Raw genomic sequence first — 10,740 nt, 5'->3', positions numbered from 1 at the left:
TTTTATTCAGGCAGGCAGCATTCTGTTAAATTCTGATAATCTGCCAAGAACGGTTAAGCTGGCATTCTGTATTAGTCTGTTCAAGCTACCATAACAATAGCATAGTTCTCAGGTTGTACATTTCAGCAGCGAGATACTGGCATACGTGGTGGGGTTCTTTCCCTAGCTTACAGACAGCTGTCTTCTGTGTGTCTGTCCTTCCCTGGTAGTCAGGGAATGAGATCTCTTGTACCTCTTTTTATAAGGACATTAATCCTATTAGATCAGGGCCTGGACACATGCCCTCATTCAACCTTGATTGCTGCCAAGAAGTCGCTATCTTCAAATACAGTTATAGGGAGGGTTAGAGACTCAATCATATATATGAACTTCAGAGGGACAGTCTTTCTGCCCATAGTAAATTTCAAGGTAAATATGGCAAAAGAATCACTGATAAGTGTACAAATTTTATGCACCAGACAGAAAAGTACAAGTTGGCTTTCCTAGAAAGCGATACGCTGTGTTAATTTTCACTTTAAAATTTTATCACATAATTAGGAAGAGAGAGAACTTGAGTTGCACTTCGAAATTTTCATTTGTTTCTTACAGGTCATAGTTTATGCATACACTGCAAGCCTGAAGTCAATATTCATTCAATACACATCTGAAATTAGTCAAAGAGTGATGACGAAGCTTTGTTAACCAATTATCTTTAAGAGGTGGGACCAAGTTAGGGGGTGGCTTTCTGGGACCCAGAGTGTTCTACAGGGATGAGCCCCCAACAGGTGATCCAATCCCCTAACATACAAATAAGCAACAGTGAATGAACTTTGGGAGATTGTATTTATATATACCATGTGCCTGTGCACACACATAATCATATATATATATATATATATATATATATATATATATATATATATATAATTAAAGAAGAATGGGTCATGAATTTAAGAGGGAGTGGGAGCAGGAGAATACATGGAGGGGTTGGAGAGGGTAGAGGACAGGGTGAAAATTATGTAAATACAGTACTCATGCATGAAATTCTCAAAATCAAATATGTGGTTTGTATTTCTAGGTCTGAGTTAGCTCCCTCAGTAGATTCTTCTAGTTCCATATATTTTCCTGCAGGTTCCATGATTTCATTTTTCTTTACAGCTGAATAGTATTCCATTATGTATATGCATCACATTTTCATTATCCATTCATCAGCTGAAGGACATTTGAGTTGTTTCCATTTCTTAGCTACTGTGAATAGAGTGGCAATGACTGCAACTGAGAAGCTATCTATCTACAGAATTGAATGTTGACTGCTTTGAGGTGATGCAGAGGGAATAGAGAGGGAATATAATCAAAATGGATGGTACGAATGTCTCAAAAGTAATAAAAATGTTATATTATTAAAAATAAATAAATGTTAAAAAAAAAGAATCCTGCCCTCAAGGATTTCCATTTCCCTTAGGAAATCTATAAAAAAAACTAAAGTTTGGAGAGCTTGACAATGCTCTAGGATTTCACATAAGGAAAGTTGATTGGACAAATGCAGTCAAGTGCCCAAAGTCTAAGCTGTTATGTATAATACTGAACATTCATTAATCACCTCCTCTTTCTGTTTTTAAATACAATTCTTTATTGATTTGGGAGGTGAATTTCACATCATGTACTCCAGTCCCATTTACCTCCACATCCCTCCATATCCACCCATCACCGCTGCAGCATACCCCCAAGGAGCCTCCTAAAATTAATTTAAAACAAAACAAACAGCAACAGCAACAAAATACCCACCTCACTCCTCTGTCTTTTCAAACCTCCTTATTCATCCTAGTGACATTGGGAGCTGTGGTATGTCATACAGCACCCCCCCCCCAATCAAGTCAGTCCCACTTGAAAACTGTTTATTGCAATGAAATCATTGGTCTGGTTCAAGGCTTCTTCCACACATCATCACTGGACATCATCAAACTTCCCCTCAAATACCCTGCTGTTTTCCTAAGTCATGGGGATCTTGTACTTATCATTCCTCAGGACTAGTCCCTTCAGGAACTCCAACATGTCACAGATGGGGCTAGATGTAGTGGTGGGCCAACCCAAGTCCCAGGATATAGATCTGGGTGGTAACTGAGGGGTTTGCTCTCTCAAACCTGTGGTGAGGGTGGGGCCATCTCTTCCAAGTGCGGGGAGGGGGGAAGTCTCCCATGCTGGGCAGGACCAACTCTCCTGCTGCAGTGTCCAGCAAGGGAGGGATATGGTCAGCCATCCCAGGGCCAGTGAGGAGTGGGCCTGCTCAGCATGGCTCTCTGGTTTCAACATCACCATGTTGGACTCCTACGACTCCTGTGGCAACACAGGCCATGAACATCATCAAAGAACCCAGCTGCACCAGGAACACAGGTCCAGAACTTACCGTGGCCCGAGTGGCAGCACAAGTCATCCAGATAGGTATGACCCCAGCAAGAGCAAAGCCCTTGGTTGTGTCTCTATTTCAAAGAAGTATGCCTTAGGTTCCTCAAGCAGAAACTTAGAAATCATCCTTGATAATATCATATTCCTTGCGTGGAAGGAATTTCCTTCATAATGAGAGGTCACAATCTTCTACTCAAACCTATTCATTGGTATTTTCTTGCCCTAAAATAAACTTCATGTTCCTTGATAGAGTGCTGAAAGCACTTGGTAATCCGGCATAGGCCTTTCCAGCCTATATCATCCATCGTGTGCTTCTTTTCTGCTTTATGTGTCTCACACCCATAAAACATTTTAAATCCCACATTTCCTTCCCACAGTTGGGTTCACATGCATAGTCTTCTCTACCATTGTTCATTCCATAATATCCATTGTTTTCCTATTTCTGAAGAGTTATAACATACCTTACAAGTTGCCACCTCCATGGTATTTCTTTGGAGAAACAATTACCAGCAATCCATTCTCCAAATTGAAGCCTTATTCGTTTTCCTATGTTACACCAATAGCTTGTAATTTCTCCCTGTTGTATGGCCTTTTCTAAAGCTCTTTACCTCATACTAATTGCCTTCCTAAGTGTCTGGTTGATATATGAAGACTGAAAATGTTGGCACACTTGCTCATGTGTGTTCAGTTATCAGTGCTTCACTTGACAAGTAGTAGGCACACGGTGTATACTTGTTAGATGACTGAAGGAAAGACATGACCAAAAAAAATGAAAGGAAATTAGCATTATCTTGGGCCAAAAGAAATCAAATGTTGATATGCATGCTAGAGGAGTGGGCCGGAAGAAGAACATACTGAATGAGGAGAGCCGAGCTGCCTGATTGTAATGTACAAGGTGTTTCTAAGAATGTTGGCAGTTAAGGTTGGAGATACAGAACGGGGCTGCGAATAAAGAACCTTGAATGCCAGTGTGATTAATTTTAAAGTGACAAGCAAAGCAATTAGGAATTCTGGGAACACACAAACAGCTTTAAGTCTGTGCTTTGGGCTGCGGATACCTCATTTTCACATAATGCTCCTCTCAGAGTACAAAGATAAAGGAGCAAGGGCAGCACTGCCGTTCGTAGATTGAATTTAAACAATTGTTTTGATTGTTGGTTTTTGTCAACACAATTAAAGTGTAACTTAGAATTCACCAGACTGGCATGGTGGCACACAGGAAGCAGAGGCAGACAGATCTCTGTGAGGATGAGGCCCAGCCTGTCTACAAAGTTGAGTTTTGGACAGCCAGGTAACACAGAAAACTGGTCTCTAAAACACAAACAAAATGAAAAGAACAAAAAAAAAAAAAAGAATTCAACAACTGTAAGAACACTTCCGAGAGCATCACACACGTGAGATGGGGCAAGGTAGAGCATTCGCTATTCTACTTCACTCCGCCCACTGTGTTTGGTGTTGCTGTTGTTCTTTTTCTTTTAAACATGATGTGATTTTTTTTGTTCATTTTCTTCCCTATGTTACTTTCACTTTTCTTTATAGTGAATAGGTAAGCAAAAGGCACTTTGCAAAACTGGCCTGATGATACAATTAACAGTTCTGGAGAAAGCTTTATATGCGTCTCAGAAAATATTGACACTAATTATTTTTATTTTACAAAATAATGGATTTCACCATGGCACTTTAAGACATGTACACTACTGTATTTTGCTCATATTATCCAATGCTCATAATACCCTATATTATCCTCTCATGTCCACACCACTGTTCTGTTCTTTTGTTGTTGTTGTTGTTCTGTTCTTCTAGTCATAAAGAGCACTTCTGCTTTCATGTCATGTATCTGTGCATGTCTAGTTAAAGATTACACATAGCAATAAAAACATGTGATATTGATTTCTTCTCCCTAGATGAGCCTTCCTATTCCTCCCCTCTTCAATCCCCTTCCTCTTTCCAAACAGTTCTCCCTCTACTTTCACACTTCACACAGTACTTCTAAGGTCCTTTGGTATCGAATGTGTCCATAGCCCATTGCCCTCTACTTTATTGTGTGCTGAATAGTGTTCTGTAGCTTGGATGCAACACAAGTTGTCCATTCCCCAGCTGACAGGCATTTGGGTAATTTCCAGGTTGGACCTATAATGAATAAAGTCACTGTGACCATTTAAGTAGCAACGGTGGTGTGCTTGCTTGGCCCCTCAACCCAGAGCAGTGGTACCTGGCAAGAGATCAATGGGTCCTGAGAGAGACTATTGGACTGAGATCACATCAAGACTCTCCCTCCTGCCCCCTCCGTAAAGTCTGCTTCATCAGCACTGCTGATGTTATTAGCGGTCACAAGTTGAAATAAAAACATTTGATTTTTCACAGCTCTGAAGATTTTTTTCTAAGTGCAAATGTGCTGTAGTCGTTCCGTTATTAACAACATCTCCCTCTCTCTCCTTTGTTCTGTATCTTTCCTGCTTAAATGCATTTTGATATATTTCTGTGTTCCTTTTGTGCCTGTTTTTTCCTTTATTCCTCTCTGCGTCTATCTTTCTTTATCCTTCATTCGATCCTTTCTGTTTTCTCTCCATGCTCCTCTTTCCTCTCATATGTTATAGCACAAAAAGTTACATTTACAAAATGTTTAAATCAAAGATGTGGCCAATTTGCATGAACTGTTACAATAAGCATTTTACATCCTGACAAGGTATTCGATTTACTTGTTTTAACAGAAGGGATACTAAGCATTCAGCTACCTTTCTGTTCCACGAGCTCACAATGGTCAATTACACCTAATTTCCTGTAGTGTTTCTGAGAATTTCAGCTGGATAGAGCTTTTACATTTTGCTTTAAAGTGCTCAGTTGTTGATTCCAAGGCTGCATACGGCTGTCAATCCTTCCTGCCGCCATTACAACTCTGATGTTTGGACAAATTGGGGTCATTAGTATTTCAGCCCCCTGGAATAGGTTTAATCATTCAGGTGCTAGTGCTCTGTGTTCAAACTTTTGTATTAACAAATGCCCTTTTCCTTTTCCTTAAGTAGGAACCTGGTATTGAAGCTTCCTAGAGTAGTGTTACGGGTGCAGTTGCAGCCCACCCATGAGGAGCTGTGCGCAAATGCCTGTGTCTAAAGCCGGCAGGCATTAGGGGGACTAAGGAAGTTCATTTTATAGCTTTATTAGAGTTACCTCTTTTGTAGCTAGGCCATTTTTCACAAGGCTTCAGCCTAGGGGTCTGTGCTGCTTAGTTTATATTCTGTTTTCTTTCCCAGGGACATGAAGCCCTCCCGAAAAGGCAATGGGAAGGGAGGTGAGGTGGGTGCTTTCTCTGAGTCAGTCTTGCTGGCCACACATGAGGAGGTGCAAGAATAAAAATGAAATGAAAGTGGTTTGGAGAGGGGGTTAATCCTGGTGTTCAGGGTATGCAAGGAAATAATGGCAGCATCAAAGAGCCCAACTAGAACAGCAGTGTTTTGGTAAATTGCTTTAGAGAAGAAAGAGAGGAGTCACAAGGGGGGGGGGAGATTGTGTGTAGAGTGGGGAGGGGTGGCGGATATGATGGTAAAGTTAAATTCAAAGACCAATTTTTGCTTTCCTTTTCTCCTTGAGTGTTTTTTATCTCCCGGCTGAGTCAGCCCAGGTTTCTCAGCATGGCTTTCAGATGCATCAGCAACCTGCTCTTTTCCTTCTAGATACACAGAAGCTTGTGGCTGCTACCCAAATGTTCCCCTTCACATGATGTTATTTCATGGACTGCTACGAGTACAAGTGTGCCAAGCACGGAGATGAGCTCTGCTATTGCTCCCTTGTCTCCAACCGTAGGTTTTTAACTGATGCAGATGAAGATGGATTTAGTTTTGTATGCAACCACAACACACGACTGAATAATACGGTGCCACCAGTCCCCAAAGAGCACGGAATCTTTCTGATTCACGTTGTTACTTAGCCACATCTTATCCTCTTCTTGGACATCTGGTTCTTTCTGACCCAAATACAGGATTTTCACATTCATGTTCCATATTTATGAACATCAAAAACAATTTTCAATGCATTATTAGGCTTATTTCTAAGGTTATTAAAAGCTCTCATAATTTTGTCATCAGGTAAATGCCCCAGTTTGTTTTGTTTTCATACTGGAAATTAGGTGTTTTTTTTTCTTAGAATTAAGGCTCAGATAATTAAGAATTTAAGAGCATTTCTATTTTCCTAGCCAATATTTAAAATGTAAATGTTCTTAAGCCCAACCTGTTGACAAATTATGAATTTAAATTGTTTGTTTTGCTTTCTGCTTTCACTCGCGTTGGAAACCAGTGGGATGTGCTTAAATGTCCTCAGTCTCCTATAATGGTGCAAGGCTGCAAGAAATAACCAGAGTCCCTCAATAGTGGGTGTTGGAGAACATCACAAATCAAACATCTTTCATTTTTGCATCTTTATATCTATTTCAATGTTTAAATAGTCCCAAACAGAAATGGCATTTGGTGTGTAAATGAAATGTACTAATGTACTTTAGGAATTGTTCACATTTTCTTAGTGTTCATATGTACTTTCTGTGATTTTAACCTTGGAAAGGGTACACATTATTTTGAGTCAAAATTAAAATTATATTAGTTGAACCTTACCTAACCTTGGGATGAACACGAGTTTTTGAAAAAATATCTCTGCTGTTGTTTTCCATTTGAATGATTGCTAACTGATGACATCAAGTTACGAGGTAATGGATTTATGAAATCACAGAATGTTCTTCTTATTTTGAGAAAATATGTATATATTATTAACTCTTGTTTCTCTCCCCAAACTCTGAGTAACAAATTCCCACCAAACTTTCCCAGGGTAGGTATCTAAGTAGTATATTTCTAGTTCTTTTCATTTGTTCCTAGTCCTTTATAACTTCTAAAAATATTATTTAATATCATCTTTCAGACATATCCTAAGTTAAGTCCATTATATATTATTATAATCATATTATATATGGTTTATTAATGTCCAGTCCAAACCCACCATTTCTTCAGAACTCATTTCTTCATGAACTCAGGTTCTACTTAACAGCATTGTGGAAAAAGCAAATAAGCAAAAGGAGAAAAACAATGGTAGCACACATATGAGGAATTATAATAAAAATAATAGCAGCCATCAGATCTGACCTAATGGTAACTAAACAGTAGAACTAAAAGCATTTTTTTAAAAAACCTTCATAACTAACTTCCACTTCTTTTGGTTTCCATAGCAATTTTTCTTTTCAGAAAGGGCTTACCATTTGAATTAATTGTTCCCCACTAGTTCAACTACTCTCTCCACCTCATTCTCCAAAAGACCTGTAACAATGGCATATTTACCCAAACATCCAAATCAATTCAACTAATCAGCTAGTTAGCTCAGTAAAAATGAGCAGATCACATTAAGACTTGACTATTTTAAGACGGCATTAAGAACATTGACAGAAATTAGCCCTTAATATGCCTTTGGGTTAACATAGTCACTTGTGCAAACTATAAATTATTTTTGATACAATTGGTAACCATAGGAAAGATAGAATATCAATAGAAATAAGTATGTATGAAGAGTAGACATTTTAGTGCAGTGATTAACTATGAATTATTGAGATATGCTATAATATATGTACATATATATACACATACATGCATATTCTTTATAAGCTGGTTTTGTTGATTTTGCTTTACTAGATTGATGTTTTAATTTCAAATAAATTTATAAAGTAAAATGCTGTAAGATTATTTTAAAATACATAAAATAGCTTTCTCTTAACATTTAAATGCTGTCTTTCTTCCCTTGTGTGTATGCATGAGAGAGATAACACATTTTTTCATAGTTTGAGAATTTGATACATGAATATAACGCGCTCTTATGAAACCCACACCTTACTCCCTACCCTCCAACTCTTTCCATATCACAACACCACATTTCTCTCGAAACTTCATGTATCTCTTTTTGAGTTCACTGAATCGACTTAGTGCTGCAGTCTGTGCATGGGTACAAACATCCTCCAGAACATGGGCCAAGTCTGGTGCCATGTCTGAAGAAGAAAACTGACTTTCTCTCCTACAGCAGCCATCAGTTGCCAACATCTCAGCAAGAGTGAGAAGCATTTCATAATAATGTACATTTGAGACATTTAAAACTAAATTGAAAATGCAATATCTATATATACCTAAAGACTGAAAATATTATGTGTATTTCATAACAACAAAGAATTCTGATTTTTAAAATCTTCCCTAATATATGACCTACCTCAAATAATGTTTCTTTATTCTTGAGAATGTCCATATGTTTACAATATGACCTATCTTTCTAAAAGTGCTTTGCTAAATTAGAAATTCTTTCTCTCACAGTATAGGAATGAGTGGGGGAGCATAGAATTACATAAAAAATAAACAACATGACCATTCTGTGTTTTTTTTAAATTAATTTCTAGGACACATTTAAGGGGATATTACCATCTTTTAAAGATAATACAACATTTCTCAACTGGGTCATAAAATAATTCTTTAAAATCAGCATGTAATAGTTCAATTTTTACAAAAAGAAAAATACATTTCTTAGCTTAGACAAAAAAATACAGTCATAGTTTCGTCAATCATCGTCCTCTCTCTTACTCCATCTTGCTCTTTTTTAGCCCCCAAAATTTCAGATTTAGTGGTGCCTGGCTTTACCAGCTCTTTGCCATTTCTTATTTGTTCATTCACTTACTTGACATAACAAATACTGAAACACAACACAGGTTTGGGAATTGGGTGACCCAGAGTAGACTGCAATATCTAGTGTGATGTTGGGCTATCTGACTAACTTCTTTGAACCTCTCTTTTCTCAATTGTATGGCAAAAAGAACAAAATGGTTGCTCACAATGATCAAAAAGTGTTTTTCCTCATTACTTTGCTTCTGCTATGATGAACCACCGTGACCAAGGTAACTCATAGAAGAAAACCGTTTATTGGTGCTTATAGTTCTCGAAGATGAGCTTCCATGACTATCATGACAACGTGCATGGCAGCAGATAGGCAGGTATGATGCTATCTAGAGCAATGGCTAAGACCTCACATCTTGAGGTGCCATCATGAGACAGAAAGAGATAGTATGAATGGATTTATGAACTGTAACGGCGTAAGCGAATGCAGACAGATTGTCAAAATATAGACAGCTTTAATGGAGGAATAGACTTACAGAACCACTGTTCCCGCGGAGACCAGGAAAGCAGAAGCGAGCGCTGGGAGCACGCTCACCAATTTTATAGGAGAACTTTAGCCTGAGGCGAACACGCCCCCTAAGGGGTGGGACTTATCCCTACAATGAACCCTCAAGTCCCATCCCCAGTGGCATACATCCCTCAACAAAGCAATAGTCCCTAATTGTTCCCAAACAGTTCCACCAGTTAGGGACCAAGTATGCAAACACATGGGCCTATGGAGGCCATCTTAATTCAAACCACTACAGATTCCAATCAGTTCTTGTCAATGCTGCACCACACATAATCACTGTGAAGGTAACTGAAAATGTTTGTCAAATGCTTAACAAGGGCCTGGCAAGTGTTAAGCTTTTAATAAATACTTGATCTTTGGACCTACTTATATATTAGGAGCAGAAGATGCATAAATGGATGTCACTCTTTTCCTTGAAGAACTCTGCATGTACTGTTTACAGCTGTTGCACTTCAGACCTCAGGTCAGAAGTAATATAAAACTTTCAGCGATCCCCTCAGCTGGAAAGACTTTTATTGGCTTTCACTAAACCCCCATGACCAGTTTATTTTACTTTCCTTATCAAATATCAGCACACTGTATTTTGTATTTCTATGTGTTTAAATGCTTTGCTCATTTCCAGAAGGGCAGTGCCATTTATTAATCTTCTATTTGCCAGTATGTTCATGGTGGGATTTCTACCAATTTGTGTTCCCTTCCTTATATTCTTTCTTGGTTGTATTCCATTAAACACTTGAGGGTTACTTATTTGTGGTGGTTTAATAAAGCTTGATTAAATGAAAAAGCAGCAGTCAAGCATTTTAAATCCAAGAAAGCATATATTATTAAGAATGCCATGTTTTTTCAAGGCAATAAAATTTAAACTCTGTTAGTTTAATTACAAGTCATAAGAATAAATGCCCACTTCATTTGGAGCCTGTGCTAAGTTCCACTTGGTAACTTTTTGGCCCCATCTTACAGCTATTTCAAGTGGGAATCTTTCATGGTGCACATATTTTTAAAATATTGTCATGCTGTGCCCAGGATAGTTACAGAACTTCCACAGCAAGTGCTCCTTGTTTAAACCCAGGGTTATTAATAATGACAAGTCATTTAGATACTTTAATTAGTGTCCAGCACTATTTCCATTAGTTAATATATATTTTTAACATCATAGTGCCTAAC

The sequence above is a fragment of the Alexandromys fortis genome, unplaced genomic scaffold (genome assembly GCF_014885135.2).
Source record: "Alexandromys fortis isolate MF-2015 unplaced genomic scaffold, M_Fortis_MF-2015_v1.1 scaffold_314, whole genome shotgun sequence".
NCBI classification, from domain to species: Eukaryota; Metazoa; Chordata; class Mammalia; order Rodentia; family Cricetidae; genus Alexandromys; species Alexandromys fortis.
Note: the sequence above shows the minus strand (reverse complement) of the source record.